The sequence below is a fragment of the Manduca sexta genome, chromosome 1 (assembly GCF_014839805.1).
Source record: "Manduca sexta isolate Smith_Timp_Sample1 chromosome 1, JHU_Msex_v1.0, whole genome shotgun sequence".
In the NCBI taxonomy this organism is placed as follows: Eukaryota; Metazoa; Arthropoda; class Insecta; order Lepidoptera; family Sphingidae; genus Manduca; species Manduca sexta.
The window spans coordinates 4,019,699-4,038,026 of record NC_051115.1 but is presented as its reverse complement, the minus strand read 5'-3'; positions in this window follow the sequence as shown (position 1 = coordinate 4,038,026).

Below are 18,328 nucleotides of genomic sequence, written 5' to 3'. Positions count from 1 at the left end.
ACTGTTTATGCTCGTATAACCATCAGCCGAACGGCAAGCTCGTCTTGTCATTCAAAGAAATAAAAAATGTACATTAAAAACTAATGCAGAAAATATTTTACCGTTATTTAAATATTCTAAACATTAGAAATTCTCGTTTGAGCAACCATTTTGGTTGTTATCATTGCACTTTCTTCATCAACTCTTCCTTCAACTCCTAAAATATGTCCGGACTTGAAGTTTTTGGCCTTTTAAAATATTCTGGCCACACTGGGTAACAATACCATTAATCGAACGGAACTCACATTTTATAATTATCATATTTGAAAAATAATATAAATCTATATATATAAAAATGAATCGCTATTTCCCTTGGTCACGCCATCACGCGTGAACGGCTGGACCGATTCCACTATTTTTTTTTGTTGTGTTTGTTATTATCAGAAGGTTCATATAAAAGAAAATTCAAAAAATTGTGCGGAAAATTTTAAAATTTAATAAAACTTAACGTAAATATTAATTTTATATAACTGTCAATTGTTTGAAATAACTGTCAGCGATTGACAGAATGCGCGCGTGTATACATAGTTAAGACAGGACAACGTCTGTCGGGTCAACTAGTGAATTATATATTAACTTCGATAACGGGTTTGAAAAGTTTCTTTTTTTATCCGCACCTTGGCTCTCGTGTCGGCTCTGTGCTGCCACCTATAGTTAGTGTACGTGCCCTATAAAAAATAAAAAAAAATAAAAATGCTTTATTCATCACGTAGGCGAACATGGTTGCACTTATGATAAGTCAAGGTACATGAGAACATTTAATTATTACTTAATTAGATTAGCTTATATAAATAAAGACAATTTATATTGAAAATAAAATAAATGAAAAATATACCTAGTAAACAAAGAAGCCAGCTCGGGCTGGCAGGGAAGAAGAAATAAAATGATGTATAAATGTATTTTTGAATAAGCAATAAGGGAGAAACGCGTCGCGATCCTCACCGGTGAGGACAATAAAAGCCCTAACCTAGCTAACCTACCAGCCTTTCACTAACTACCTAAGCGATGACTACCCGAAGAAGAAAGGCAGAAAGAAACTCCGGGCTTTATTTTTTGTCATCAATTGTCCATTCTTTTATAATATTGTTATTAAATATATATATTTTTTTAATTAGTCTTTTCTATACAAAGTCTGATTAATAATATAAGCTAATACACGCACATCACCGTAAAAGTGCGGAGAAAATCCACATAAAAGTATTTAGCAATAACTAAAAATTAACGAAAAAAAACAATAATACTAAAAAAATTATAAAAACTATGAAACGGTGTACAGCGTGCATACGCCTACATTTACAAACATAATATTTTCATTTCATATTTTGTCATAGATCTCGGTCAATATAATTTAGATTATAAATTTTAAAGCTGATGCAACAAAATGATCGGTCGGTCGTCTATTATACATTGATAATTCAATGAGTCAATATAAAATAAAATATGTCACGGACATTTAAAACTGTTACCCAGTATAATGTCAAAATTGTAGAAAGGTACACATGAGACGTTTATGTAGTTAATTTCTAATATTGGCGTTAACATAGGGTTGGACAGGGTGTGCAGGACTGTTTTTCCAAACCGTCTGATCATCGAGGTAATCCTTTACATTATAATACCCCTTTAACATTAACTCGCGCTTAATATGACACTTAAATTTGTAGCCGGGCAGATTGGTTATTTCAAGAGGAATTTTATTATAGAATTTAATACAATTCGCTAGATAAGATTTATTTGTTTTACAGAGCCTGAAATTTGGAACAACTAGTTTTTTCTTATTTCTGGTGTTCAAACAGTGCAAGTCACTGTTTTTCATAAAAGTACCTAGGTTCTTACGGACATACATAATATTTTGAAAAATGTATTCAGCTGGCAAAGTCATATACTGAGCAAAAATACCCAAATATCACTTTGCTTTACCCGGGATTCGAGCCCAGGACTTCAGAGAGCTGCCGTTCCGCGCATGCCGTACAACTATGCCACGGAAGCAGTCGAAATTATGATGGTTGAAGTAGTATCGCTACCCCACGCTAGATGGCCTTCTTTGATATTTTTTCTAATAAGAACATAATAATATATAGATTTTTGTCATTTTCATTTTATCATTATATTTTTATAGTCTTAGCAATTTAGTTTGTAAGTTAATTTAGATGTTTTGTTTTTATTTTTACGAGATTTGTAGTTATTCGTATCTACATTGCATTTTTAACTGATTACAATAAAAGGAGGTTTTCAATTCGATTGTATTTTTATTTGGTTATTTATTTAAGGACCTCCAACGAAGGATACAAGGCATAAATTAAACACAATGTCGTAGCATTTTTACAATTGGCAATGTGACGTGCCTCTTCAATTATAAGAGACCACAGCATGCAAATTTATATTAGTACAGCGGCAAAAATAATAATATTTGTTATTAATATTATTTAGATATATAAGTAGAAAATAAAACAGACAAAAAAGGATAAAACATTATAAGTGACAAAACATAACAACATCTTATAACATGTGGTGATGAATGTGATTAATTATAATTTATTTTGAGTACGTAATAATAGGGTCCTCCTGTGTTTGATTTTGTACATTATTCTATATGTAATGGTTAATACTATGAAAAAAGAAACTATCCTGCGAAAACTGCATTAAAATTGGTTAAAAAATGAGCCAGTAATTCATATTTTAAATATTACTATGTGCCGAAGTGGGCGCGAAGTGGGGATACCGCTTCATCTCTTTCTTTCGCGCGCGTCGTAATGCCCGATGACGTCACATGTGGGTATTGCGCCTCTTTTCTGTTTCTCGTTACTTACCCCTTCTACCGAAATTGAAAGTCTTATAACTTGTTGATTTTTTTACCGGATTTAAATAATTATTTCTGTGTTATAATTTTATTTATATAATGTAAATATTTGATAATAGTAAAAAAACAAAAATGAGTCCGGTCCCTTATTGCAGAACTTGTTTCCTGTACTTAGGAATGTCCGTGGTGTCAGTCATACGTTTTTGCAAGAGTATAATACTGCCTACAGAGCCTTGGCACAGCATTTGTTATGTTTATTCAGAACTTTTGATTGGGTGAAGTTTGATGATTATTTTTATTCGAAAGCTGGTGCTTGCCGTGTTTCCTATTTAAAGTTCATTGTTATTGGACCTTTGAATTTGGAGATACATCAGAAAATTCTTAAAATGATGTCATCAACCATGAAGTCAACGTATACTGATTTTTACTACAAAAAAGCAAAAAATAAAAAATTCTTTTGGTTTGTAATTGTAAAACAAATACCTTTTCAGATTACACCACTCCCTTGCATACTCCTGTCTCCTGAATAAGCATTTTCGGGAATATCAAGAGATGGCGTCACCTGCGCATAAATTTTTTGTCTTTCCGCAATATCTAAGAAATTAACTAATAACAAAATTGGTAAAAATACACCGGACCTCATGATGCATGTTGCATCTTATTGGTGTATATTAAGATGTCGCGCGACATTTGTGCCGCGTGTGGTAGCGTGTTGAGCGCTTTCAAAACTGCATCGCGCTATGATTTTGGAACAGCTGTGAGCTAAAGGTGTATAGTCAGTACTGAATATTTACCTTATACTTTACATAAACTAGCATATATTGATCAATTTTCGTAGTGTCTTGGACACTTCGCCTGAACCGAAAATTGCGGCAAACGTCGTAGTCTCTTAGGTTATACAGTAAAACTTAACTTCAAGACTTCTGATTCCACACCCAACTGGGCTATCGCCGCTTTTTAATGGTTGAATCTATCTACCGAGAAATAGTAAACACTAATGTAAAATACTTCATAACTTTCCACATCGTGATTTGGATGTTTTTAATGTGCATATTAGTATATTTTCTGTGTTTTGTGTTAAAGTCAAAGTTATAACAAACAATATCAGTTAATAGTTACACGTATTATTATTCCTATATCAATATTTTTATCTTAAAGTTTTGCTAGTAGGATATATATCCGCCCGGATAACGACCGCACACAAGTTGTTATAACCATAGTGGCTCACGTAGGTCGCGTTACCGGATCAGCCTGTGTATATCCGGTTCCTACAGGTTAGTCGTCGCTCGTCAGTCGACATTATCTTGGACCACATACCATCAGGTGCAGTAGAGTAGTTGGAAGGAAGTATTTCGGGCCCTGTTATGTTTAGAACGTATTTGTAGCCCCTAGTACGCTATTCCGCAAGTCCTTACGCTCCCTTTGTAAGTGGCAGATTTGGTCATTTTTTCTTATTTATAAAAGCGTATTAATGAAAACACTACTAAAATATTTACTATAATTTTATTATAATTATTCATGAATATGTCTGAGCATAACATTGTATACGTATTTACGTTTGTAGCTGATTCAAATGATAGCGCGATGCAGATGAGAAAGCGCTTAGCCAACGACGTTTTACAAATAGACGCGTCATAACTAACAAAATTGCACATAAAAACAGCGCAGTATTTACTGTAGTCACATAGGGGCCGTTCAAGTATTACGTAACGCAATTTTTGATGATTTTTGACCCCCGCATGTAACACGCCGTAACGTTTTCCTGTACTGCCATAAAAGTTATGTAACTCTAAAATTCGCTATAATACCTTTGTTATTTTTTTAAAATCAAAAAATCCATTGTTACGTAACGCGTTGTACGAACTCTCCCTCCCGCGCTTGTTACGCGTCGTAACGTTTTACAAGACCCCGCCGCCCCTCCAAATTGCGTTACGTGCTTAATCCTTGAATGTCCCCTAATCCCAAAATGGTCTGTCTGTTTGCCAAATTTGATCCAAGTTAACGGCAATTCTCACGATTCGCGGAAATCGAGATTTTTGAATGGAGTAAAAATATCATAAACATGCCCTTTTTGTTTATTTCACATATTCTATACAAATATATAAAAACGATTTCTACACACAGGGCTAAAGTTTTTAATACGATTGAGTTTGAAAATTCTATTCAAGGTGGTTATGAGAATGACTGTGGCAATGAATTTGCTAAAGGTAGCAGTGAAAAAAATTAACAATTTTATATTTTACATTTTAATGCATCTGTAGTCTGCTTCATGTTACTTAATAATGGACACAAATTTTTAAAGTCTTGAATAGATTTATTTTTCTTCATAATGACGTCATGAATTCTCCTTCAATTCATTTCTTTGCTGTCTCTTCTGCCGTGGCGATATGTTTCTTACTAGTTATATTTAGTTTCATATTTTTTCTTGAGATAACATTCCTGCCTTCTTATCCTAGTTTTGCTATAGTGCATACCTTCCAGAAAATCTATTTTTTATTAAATTGGCTTTGAATGACGAGACGAGCTTGCCGTTAGTCTGATGGTAAGCTATACGATCCATAAACAGTAGAAACACCAACACCTTGAATTACAGTGTTTGATATTCCACTGCGCTCGCCATCCTGAGACATGAGATTGGAAAGACAGACACTGGCTACAACGCCCTTCAAACCGGAACACAACAGTGACTACACACTGCTGCTTGGCGGCAGAAATAGACATTGCGGTGGTGCTTACCCAGGCGGACTCACCTATGAGAGACCTAGTACCAGTGTTCACTATTATTAGTGGCGAATGGCGAGAAAATCACTGTTCAGCTGTTTCTAAGGTCTATCTATAACAAACAAACTTTCGCATTTATAATATAAGTAGGATTTTACATTTAGTGCAGTTACTGAGGCGTTAAAAACGTTAAAACCTCGGAATTCTCAGGGGGAAGATGGAATCAAATGATTTTTGCGGGAATATGTTAAGAATAATATAAATAACAATCTCTACCTATTTAAAAGTTGTGCATTTGATTTTATAATAACAGACATTAAAATTAAACTATTTTATCGCAATTTTTATATTTAAATTTTTTCCTGACGTTTTGAAGACTGCAGCCTTCATGGTCACGGGGGGGACTGACGGCGGATGACCAACAAGTCATCCTCAAAGTCAAAGTTACAATACCTACCTACAATTTACAATTATACAACTATTAAATTCATTTAGCTTTTAATGCTCCGATCTGCGCAGAATAAGCTCACAGTATCTTGAAGTCTGGCAGCCGGTCTTTTGGGTTCCAATTTAATTAAATGTAGAACTGGATCCCAGGCTTGTGCAGGCTTCCAACGATCTTCTCAATTGAAATTCGGATTTTTTTTTGATTTCAAATGCCTAGCCAATAATCCTATGTAGGAATTGGTGTTTTTTGGCAAGCATTTGAGGCTTGTCTAGTTGCAGATAGTGGTTGCAGCCTTCTTCAGAATGTTGAGCAACTACAGACTTCGTAGAGCGTCGGTGCTTTACATCAGGTGTATATTCTTTTACGCGGGTTCTCACTTGACAAGTGGTAAAAATTGACTTATCTTAGGCGGCTTAAAATAAGTTTTAATGGAATCACGCTTCAGGACATAGCCAATCTTGTCGGTTACTCTTCTTACATATGGTAACACAACCGGAACACATTCAACTGTGGCCGGTTCCACTCGATTTCTGTGATGGCGGCGTGGAATTCAGAGCTTGTTGACTCGCAGTACCTGACATGTTGCAGCTCGGCTAGGTGTTTTTCGTTACTCTCTGAAACAATTATAGCTAACTGTTTTGGATGGTGATGGTGGTATTAGTAAGCTCGTGAGGAGAAATTGAACATCAAATCTGACCATTTTTTCGTTGTCAGGTAATTGTAGGTGACAACCTAAATTAGCGTATACAAATTCAGCTTGTAAATGTGGCAACAGACCATCCTTTCGCTCACTTGAGGCAGCTCTCACAGTTGTTATTCCTCTACTCCTTTTTACAATTTCCTCCAGACCTGCAACGTTTTTTCCGGAAGATAAACCCAATTTTTCTCACATTATACAGATATGCTCATCAGTAATGCTGCTGTTCGTTGGTTGATCCGTTACTCGAAAACTAGAATAGAAAACAATTAAATACGTATGCCTATGATGGATCTATTGCATTTTGGCCATGATCAATTGTTATTTACTTTAGTCAATCATATAATAATGAACTAGAATTTATAATAATATTACTTACCAAACGATATAATAAAAATCACTTAGTAAAAAAACCTTTGTTTATGAAACTTGCGTAGAAATATGTAAGGATTTTCAAGTTGCTCCGATTAAAAAACAGCTTTGATAATATTTTTAAATTTCAACAAAATCACTGAATTTTACTATTCATGCAAACAATATCTACTTATAACTGAACTAGCCAGAACAAATGCATATAGTAGTACGCAGTCTAAGCAGCACTTGCTATGCTCTCCTACACGTTTAACTCCCTGCTCAAGGACCCTACGACCCTTCAAATAAACCCCGTACTATACAAAATGTTGGAAAGATGTTTGTCTATCTAATTGGGTAAAATTGTACGTATAACTAAATATATATATATATACCTAGTCTTGCCATAAATATTGTAATAAAGAAAAAAGAAAATTGTTAACTGCAAATAACATTTATTACTTTTACAGTGTGTCAGTTTAATACATAAATATAAAACAATTAAAAATATAAAAGCTTATTCGAAGTGGTCTCCATTGGCTGCAATACAGTCCTTTAAACGATGAGGCCAGTTATCAATAGAAGCACGCACTCTTTCCATGGGAAAATTCTTCACTGCCAATCGTATAGATTGTTTTAGGGACTCCAAATTATCATGGCGTTTAGAGCAAGCTGTACTCTCTAAAACTGACCACAAATCATAATCCAGCGGATTAAGATCGGGACTAGACGACGGCCAGTCTTCAGCTCTGATGAAGTCCGAAACGTTCGATTCCAACCAAGACTGCGTGGACCGAGCTTTATGACCCGGCGCCGAGTCTTGCTGGAAGGACCATACTTGGTTATTGAACATGGTGATGTTAAGGGGCTTAACTACCTTCTCAAGAATGGTATCTTGATACACTTGTGCCGATGTTTTGATACCTTTTCACAAAAATATGGCTCAGTCACTCCTTCATAGCTAACACCCCACCAAACCATCACTGAAGTCGGATAATGTCCACGTTGCACTCTGTCGACTAATTGGGAAGCTTCCTTAGAGCTTTGAGCATAAATACGGTCATTTTGTTTGTTAAAATGTTGCTCAATTGTAAAAATTTTCTCATCCGTAAACAAAATTTTTCTGTGACCTCCCTTTGCGTACCGCTTCAGTAGTTGTTTCGATTTTACCACCCTATTCTTCTTTAAATTATCAGTTAAGAAATGGCCAGTGCGTCTCTTATAGGCTGCAAGTCCTAAGTCATCTTTTAAAATACGCGACATGGTTCTAGGTGCTATCTTCATTTCCCGAGATAAAATCTTTTGCTTTCGGACAGGATTTCTTCGAATTCTTTCCCTTACTGCTTTGACCACCTTTTTCGTACGAACACTACGTGGACGGCCAGATCTTTTTCTGTCACAAACAGAGGAGGTCTCATTGTACCTATTAATAGCCCGGTACACAAACATTTTACTAATACCAAGTGTATGGAGAGTTTTAAAAATTGCATTTGGCTCCATACCTACTTTGTGTAATGCTATCACAGCGATTCGGTTCTCTTTATCACCCCACACCATTTTAATATCGCAAAATATTTTACAATGTATTGGCGCCAAAATGAGAAAACACAATGAACAATCGTATAAAAATGACAGATTCGAAATTCAAATGTAATATTTTTTTATAATTAAGTGTAACAGTATTTATGGCCAGACTAAGTATACTCGTATATAATTTCATACAAAATATTATGCTCTCATATATTTTTTTACATCCATTGAAAAAATTTATTGCACAATATAATATTGGTAGAAATTGCAATTTAGCGCATAAAAAACAATATCCCGAAGGTATATAATAATTCGTTCACCCCTTGAGAGATCCGAGGTCAAAACCCCCGGGCACTGCATTAGTTGGTGTTTTGCTATTTCAGCGTGAACTTGTATGACATTCTTCCTAATGTCCGCAAATAGAATCTCGGAAGTTATAACTAAATAGAGGCATTAGGGCTTAGATGTCCGAATTTTCCAATAAACACGAAGCGTCAGAGACGCTCTTCCAAAAACTTACTATTATTAAATTCTGTATATAAGATAAGTGATAGTAATTACCTGAGAACAGGACCTTACCTCGCAGCTGCGACGAAATCATAGCGCGATGTAGTTTTGAAAGCACTTAACACGTTGCCACACGCGGCGCAAACGTCGCGCAACATCTTTATATATAACGATAAGACGCAACACGCGTCATGAGAGCGGGTGTATTTTTTGCTAATTTGCTAATACTTCATTTGCTAGATATTGTGGAAAATAAAAAATTGTATGCATAAGTAACACCATCTATTGGTAATTGAGAAGGAACTTATTCGAGAGAATGCGTGGTGTTTTTCAAATTTTCCAACTGGCGTATTTTGTTGGCAAGTTCTAGTCCGTACTGGTTTGCATAATGATTTCTTATGTTTACGCGAATGTTAGACATGGAAATTAAACTAATTTTCGGATTCTATCGCGGTTAGTATTTTATTTTTTATTTTTCTCCCGACGTTTCGTAGACTTTGCAGCCTTCATGGTCACGGGGGGGACTGAGGTGTTGTTCATCCGTAAAGTCAAAGTTACAATATTTACCTACATTTTACAATTATACAAATTTTTAATTTTTTTTTTTGCTGTTGGTGGTCCGATCTATGCAGAATGAGCTCACAGTGTTTTGAAGTCTGGCAGCCGGACTTTTGGGTTCCGATTTAATTAAATGTAGAACTGGATCCCAGGCTTGTGCAAGGTTCCAAACATCTTCCCTATTGAAATTAGGATATTTTTTAATTTCAATAGCCTCGCGAATCATCCTAGGCAGGAGTCGGTGTTCTTTGGTGAAGATTTGTGGCTTGTCTAGTCGCAGATAATGATTGGCGCCTCCTTCAGAGTGTTCAACGACTGCAGACTTTGTCGAGCGTCGGTGTTTCATGTCAAATATATGTTCTTTTACGCGGGTTCCTGTATTTGTTTTTGTTTACCCGATATAAGAGATGCCCGATATATAAATTTAATTATTGTTGGACCTTTGACTTCGAAGATACATCAGAAAATTCTTAAAATGATATCATCAACTACGAAGTCAACGTATACTGATTTTTACTACAAAAAAGTAAAAAATAAAAAATACTTTTGATTTGTAATTGTAAAACAAATACCTTTTCGGATTACACCACGCCCTTACATACTGCTGTCTCCTGAATAAGTATCTTCGGGGATACCAAAAGATGGCGTCACATGCGCATACAATTTTTGTCTTTCCACAATATCTAGGAAATTAACTAATAGCAAAATTGGTAAAAATTCACCCGGCCTCATGATGCATGTTGCATCTCATAGTTGTATATTAAGTTGTCGCGCGACGTTTGTGCCGCGTGTGGCAGCGTGTTGAGCGCTTTCAAAACTGCATCGCGCTATGATTTTGGAACAGCTGTGGGTAAAAGTTGTATAGTCAGAATTTAGTATTCATCATATACTTTACATAAACTAACATACATTTATCAATTTTTGTAGTGTCTTAGACACTTCTCCTGAACTGCAAATTGCGGTAAACGAAGTCTTTAGGTAGGTTAATGTTAGATCATAGATTAGTCGAATTTTAGGTAATGATCTCAGAACAAGAACAAGCATAGAAGTAACACTATGACATTTGAGTGTACTCTGTCCAATGATTAAAGAGTATAGAGGATGGGTAATATGGTCACGTGACATGCGGCACATTTAATGCATAAAATGGTGCCGACTCCGCCCCTTACAATAGTGATATGCTAGTACCGAAAATTTTGTATCGACATCGAAGAATTAAAAGAGAGACAAACAAGCCCAAAAAAAGATCAAATACGAAAAGGGTTAGGTTCTACCATAATATAAATATAACAAACCATAATATAAACAAACAAACTGAAACTGATTTATAAGTAACAATTGTTAAAGAAAGCAGCACCTGTTGTGACAAACATCCAGTTGTGTTTGATCTATATTTGTATGTTGCACTATTCCTTGCTAAAAATTTAAGTTACAGATTAACATATTTACTTAATACATGATAAATGGAATAAGATAGCGTAGTCAGCAATTATTTGGTTGGTTTTATTTTATTTTATTATTATGCTCTTTGATCGAGAAACATAACCATGTTTCAGCAAACTAAAATCAATGAGCGTAAAGATGGTGGTTAAGATAATCAATTATAATAATTATTTGCAATAACAACAATATGATTATGTATCTATTTCCGTGCATGCAAAGGTTGCTCGAAACATAAGACCGCCAATTGTAAAAATATATCTTACATTTCATCTTTATGTTGTTTCTTTTATGTTTATCTATTCTTTTATGTAACAATTCTAATTTTATTCATAGCAATATATTAAAGTAATATTACTATTAGGTGAAGTATAATAATCATTACTATTTTACTTATCGGGAATATTGTTGGAAAACAGTTATCTTTACTCGCGTTAATTAAACGTGTGTTTTATGCATATCTTCTCAAAATGTAAAGAAATATGTATTTGGTGTAGGATTCCAATCACGTCGCTCAATATTCTCAATTCATTTTGCCTTGGTTTTTAAATTTTTTGGTTATCTTAAAAAATATTCTAATTTCACTTAGTTTGTCGTTCTGGATAATACAATATTGATGTGTGCTCTAACATTCTTTCCAAAGACAAAAACCGTAACTGATAAACGGGCGTCTGTTAAAATATCGATATCAATAATTTCTAAACAAATCCACCCACCCATCCCTAAGCTCGTGTGTAAACAAACATAATGATTTTAATGTGTATAAATCACGCCTAAAAGGGTCCAAAGCTTAACAAACCAGATCCACATATCATTTTAATTGATAAAAACAAATCCAAAAAGTAAATATACAAAGATATTTGCTAATTTTCGGTAAAAACAGTTACTAACCTATGAAAAGATATTTCGGGGTCTTTCTTGCGTGAATTCGATTTGCATCCTTTCACACAACACTGAGTCATTTTCGACACTTAACAAATACACTAATAAACACACTGAACAATTGAGAATATGATTATATTACTTTAAATTCAATATTTATGAAGATTTGTTTACATCGTCTGACACTACATGTACTTGCTGACTCGCCTGCAACAAATGGCGTTTCTGCCGCAAGGCGGTCCCAGTGTGTTGAAGTAAACGAAATAGTCCCATATGCGAAGAAAGCAATTATTTTTGTCTTTTTTTGTTGCGTTCCAAATAAGCTTTGAGTAAAAGAGATAGACATATATATTGACAATTCTGCGTCGATTTCCCTGACATAAATATAACTTATTCATATAGCTAATTTTTGAGGCCTGTCCTCTTTATTTTGTCATTGAATCTGTCTTAGACAGCAAGAAATTTAATTGTGTTGCGATCCCTTCTGACATCTTATCGATATCGATATCGATAGATGTTTTGTCTATCGGCTAAATTCGCAGACCTGCTAAAATAAACACTTTTCGGTCAGTCAACTACAAACCGTTGCAAATTGCTATTTTAGATAAAGGATAAAAAAAAGATATCAAAACCCTGATTTGGTATTCAAGTACCAAATGAAGTCTGGGTATATAAAAGCACTCGTTAAGAACCTGTTAAAATACAATAAAGTATAGAACTTTCCGGCTTTCTTGGAACTAAATTTTGTCTAATTTTCATTTGCTATTTACAGCAGTTTCCATGCCTTCCGAAATGTCATTCCACAAAAATGGTTTAGCATTTAGATTAAATTAAGAAAATGTTAGAAATTTCGGAAGGAATGGAAACCGCTGTAAGTAACAAACAAGAAATCGGCCGGAATTTCGTCTAGGAGAAAGCCAGTACGCCTTCTGTTCTTTTCTGACTTTCTTAGGGATTAAAAGATACCCAAGAGGTGTGATTTGACAGAAGCTACTAAAATGGGACGGTAAAATTAAAACACAGCGGTATCATTCATGTCACATATGTATATTTGATAACTTATTTCAATGTTAATAAAACTTTGTCGAAATGCTTAGAGCTAACACGGTGCTGTTTCTTCCAATGCCAATTAGGACGAGCTATGACAACGATCCATTTTGCCTCATAGCATCATCTGTGGGGAATCTGCAATGAAACACATTGTATGAAACACACTATGAAAATCAGATAGTTTCCTCGACCCCAGCCTTCGCGCACGGTTTCCAAGTGGCTTTTACCACTACACCACCGTATATTGTAAGTAAAAGGCAATTTATGCAAAATAGTAAACTACAATATACTAACATCTATGTTATCGACAGAATATGCAGCACAACACTATTGAACACGACTACGTAAATTGGTAAAAATGAAAAATACTTAATAATTACTGTATCGAATGGCCAACAGCAGATTATAATATGACTACAGCATAATAAAGATTAATTAATAATGCTTTTTGCACTTATGTACAGGGTTTAAGCAAATATATTAGGTTTATTGAAATAAAAACTAAAAACTATTTAAACGGATTTTATCGCGGTTTTTTATATTATTATTTTCTCCCGACGTTTCGAAGACTTTGCAGCCTTCATGGTCACGGGGGGGACTGAGGTGTTGTTCATCCGTAAAGTCAAAGTTACAATATCTACCTACATTTTTCAAATATACAACTTTTTAAAATTTTATCTGTTGACGGTCCGATCTAAAGTAAATAAATAATAAAGATAAAATTTTAAAAAGTTGTATATTTGAAAAATGTAGGTAGATATTGTAACTTTGACTTTACGGATGAACAACACCTCAGTCCCCCGTGACCATGAAGGCTGCAAAGTCTTCGAAACGTCGGGAGAAAATAATAATATAAAAAACCGCGATAAAATCCGTTTAAATAGTTTTTAGTTTTTATTTCAATGTCTAACATTCGCGTAAACATAAGAAATCATTATATTAGGTTTATTGTTTACTCACCGATGGAAGCTGATGATTTCAGTTTCATTTTCGTTACGGGAAGAATGAGATTTACACCCCACAATAACGCAGGCCATTGCTTGTTCGTAGGGCTATATTATACTTAAACAGCACTGTGTATTTATTAAAATTAACAACAAAAATATTACAAAACATGTAGCCACTTTTGAAAAGCACGCGCTGAAGTATAACGTAACTAAATTGTGTGGGCGCGTTTGTGACATTGTTTTGAGGTTGGCAAGTTGGAATTTTTGACATTTTATTTGCTTTTTAATTCGGCTTCATAGAGAGGACCAAAGGTAACCATTTGATAATTTTAAAGCGTACGCAAGCCGACTTTAGCAACATAATATTTATCTCGTTCTTTTCAACGGTTTTGGCCTATTTGAAAAAAAAAGGATAAGTATATGAGGGTAATTTAGATTCCTTCTATACTTGTTCTTGTTCTGAGGTAATGATACTATTATAGAAAATAAATGTACTGACTCTCTGGTCTGTTATGTCTTATCATGACAAGATGTATTTTATTTCGCATTACCACCTATATAAATTTCTGATTTCGTCTATTTAAAGTAATATTTATCAGTTAAGAGCAAGACTTTTGATATAATTTAGAAATTAGAGTGGATATTGGGAAAATATTATACAGAAATGTTTGGCTCATGCAATGGTTCAATCTACTTATATCCACCGAGAAATAGCAAACACTAATGTAAAATAGTTCATAACTTTCCACATCGTGATTTGCATGTTTTTAATGAGCATATTAGTATACTAGCTTCCGCCCGCAGCTTCGCCCGCGTGGATTTCGGACTTCAAAAATGGAGGAGGTGCTCAATTTGTCGGGATGTTTTTTTAATGTATGGTGGTATGCAGGTGGTCCGATTGTCCTGTCAGGATCTGATGATGGGATCCTGGTGAAATCGAAGGAAGCATATAGCATGATTCAGTATTCACGCATGATGGCTTATTATTAGCGTATTTCATGTATAACTTTGGTGTTTCTATACCAATTTCTATGATTCTTTTTTATGGAATATTTAATAATGATAACTTTTTTAATTAGGGATGACTGAGAGTGTTATAAACGTAAGAGTAGACAAATATAATGAGAAAGCTTCGAACTGCTAAGCTATCAGGAGTTACACGTATTATTGTGAGTCAACCATAAAAGATAGACATATGCTGTCGTGGGATATTTTTTACATAATTTTAAGGAAAACATTTCCGTCATACATGATTTTTGTGTAGCTTTAACCATTAAGGTTGCACACGCGACGGAAGCTTAAAAAATGGAGTAACTTCTCCCGTTTTGCTAACATTTCCCTTCACTGCTCTGCTCCTATTATTTGTAGCGTGATGAAAAGTATACTATAACCAGCACAGGAGTATGACAAATAATTGTACCAAGTTTCGTTAAAATCCGTCGAGTAGTTTTTGTTTCTATAACGGTTATACAGACAGACAGACAAAAATTTTACTAATTGCATTTTTGGCATCAGTATCGATCCCTCATCACCCCCTGATAGTTATTTTGAAAATATATTTCATGTACAGAATTGACCTCTCTACAGATTTATTATAAGTATAGATTTTCTATGTGTTTTATGTATATTGTGTTAGTCTAAGTTATAACAAACAATATCAGTTAATAGTTACACGTATTATTATTCCTATATCAATATTTTTATCTTAAAGTTTTGCTAGTAGGATATATATCCGCCCGGATAACGACCGCACACAAGTTGTTATAACCATAGTGGCTCACGTAGGTCGCGTTACCGGATCAGCCTGTGTATATCCGGTTCCTACAGGTTAGTCGTCGCTCGTCAGTCGACATTATCTTGGACCACATACCATCAGGTGCAGTAGAGTAGTTGGAAGGAAGTATTTCGGGCCCTGTTATGTTTAGAACGTATTTGTAGCCCCTAGTACGCTTTCCGCAAGTCCATACACTCCCTTTGTAAGTGGCAGATTTGGTCATTTTTTTATATAGTTGTAATGGAATAGGCGTTTGTCTTCCATCTCACCTGATGGAAAGTGTAGATGAAAACGAAGGTGGTACACGCCCATCCAAAAGAAACCTGTTCGCTCTACTCCAGGCTCCAGAGTTCAACTTATCAGGAAAAATTGACCCGGGCAGGTCGTTCCAAATCTTGACGAATCTCACCAAAATAAGCTGTCAAGCCGTTTAGTTATTTTGTTATTTCACAGTAAAATTGAATCATCGCATGAGCGTGAGGTTGACGCTCTTCCCAATGTAAAATGTTAGAAGTATTAACTTCATAGAGTTCTTAACATTAGACTATCGGTTCCGAATTTTTCCAATTCAAACGAAGCGTCAAAGACGCTTTTCCAAAAGTTTTCTATTATTACATTCTATGTACTGTTTATGCTACTGTATATAATTCAGAACAGGAGGTTACCTCGCAGCTGCGACGAAATCATAGCGCGATGTAGTTTTGAAAGTATTCAACACGTTGCCACACGCGGTGCAAATGTCGCGCAACATCTTGTTATACAACGATAAGACGCAACACGCGTCATAAGAGCGGGTGTATTTTTTGCTAATTTTCTAATACTTCATTTGCTAGATATTGTGAAAAATTAAAAATTTTATGCATACGTAACGCCATCTATTGGTAACTGAGAAGGAACTTATTCGAGAATATGCGTTGTGTTTTATATAAATACAAATAAAAAGTATTTAAATTAAAGGTAATAATGAAAATACTTTATTTATATTTATTATTTATTTGAATATATTCTTTTAATATTACGGATATAAACGCGGTGAGAAAGTCAGCTGAGTATGATAATATTTTCGTTACAAAAGTTTAAATATCGATGGAAGATTAATTATATGAGTATTTTATATGATTCATACTAAAAATATTTTATTAGTGTCAGAAAAATATACATATTTCAGAATTTATAAACTATGTTTTTAAAGATATTTTTAAATAATAAAGATCAAGTACGATTATTTACCGGTGACAGTTGAGAGGAAATGATATATTACCTTTTTTGCAGTTATCACTACATAGTATAAAAGAAAGTCGCTTTCTCTGTCCCTATGTCCATTTGTATGCTGAAATCTTTAAAACTACGCAACGGATTTTGATGCGGTGTTTTTTAATAGATAGAGTGATTCAAGAGGAAGGTTTATATGTATAATAATATCCATTAAATAGTGGAGAAATACTGTTATTTTGTTATGTTATACCCGTGCGAAGCCAGAGCGGGCCGCTATGTTTTCATATACAACGTTCACAGTTTTCTGTAGTGTATTTAGTATCTGCATTGCACCCGTGCGAAGCCGGGGCGGGTCGCTAGTTAGTAATAAGTCTTGGGTGTAAATGTTGATATCTACACTAATATAGCTATATAAAGCTGAAGAGTTGTTTAAACGTGCTAATCTCAGGAACTACTAAGCCGATTTCAGATTATGTTTCACTAATAAGAAGCCACTATTTTAAACTGCTATTATAGGCTACTTCTTATCGTAAGAAAATACATAAATATAGGACTTTTATCCCGGAAAACTCCTTCGCGCGAGCGTTACTGCGAGCAAATCTAGTTTCTTAATAACAATCAACCCTTTCTCATGTTACCTACCGTACTTATTTCTCATGTTAATAAGGTCGAGTTTCGCGTGTTTCGCGCAACTGTCATGTTAGCCGGCTAACATTCCAATGATGAATGGGTTAAAATCACTTAACTACGGACATTTTAAAGTAAAACAAAATATAATAAGATTAATGTAAATAAGGATAGAACGCCGATGTAATTGTGACCCAGTTATGTTCTACTTTCATGAAGTTTGTATTTGAGGATGCATTGTGTAATGTGGTTTTAAGTAAAATGAGTAATGGAATGCCAGTGGCATGCGCTTACGCAACGTGAAACGCTACGGTCGCCATGATTTATGGACGTTACGGACAAAAGTACAAAATAAAATATCGTCGCAATACATTGTAAAGATAATACCGGATTCCTACGCAAAATGGATGTATTTTAATTAATTTATTAAACTTATTTTATCTTTGTTTATTTGTCACTCTCTTAATAAAATAATGACTTATTCCAAAATTGTTAATTTGCGGGAATGGTTAAGGCGATACCTCAAGGTTCATTTTCATACATTTTGTTTCACCTTTAATCTGGGTAACTAAACAAGTATTGGCAAGTAAAGAATTTAAATTCACGTCTAGTTAGTGATTAGTTCTCGCAATTGAAAGAAAAACGTAAAAATAATTAATAATCATGGATATTTCTGCCTTTAAAATTTCGTCATATTAAATTTTCTTTAATTCAATTCTTTACTTGCCAATACTTGTTTAGTTAC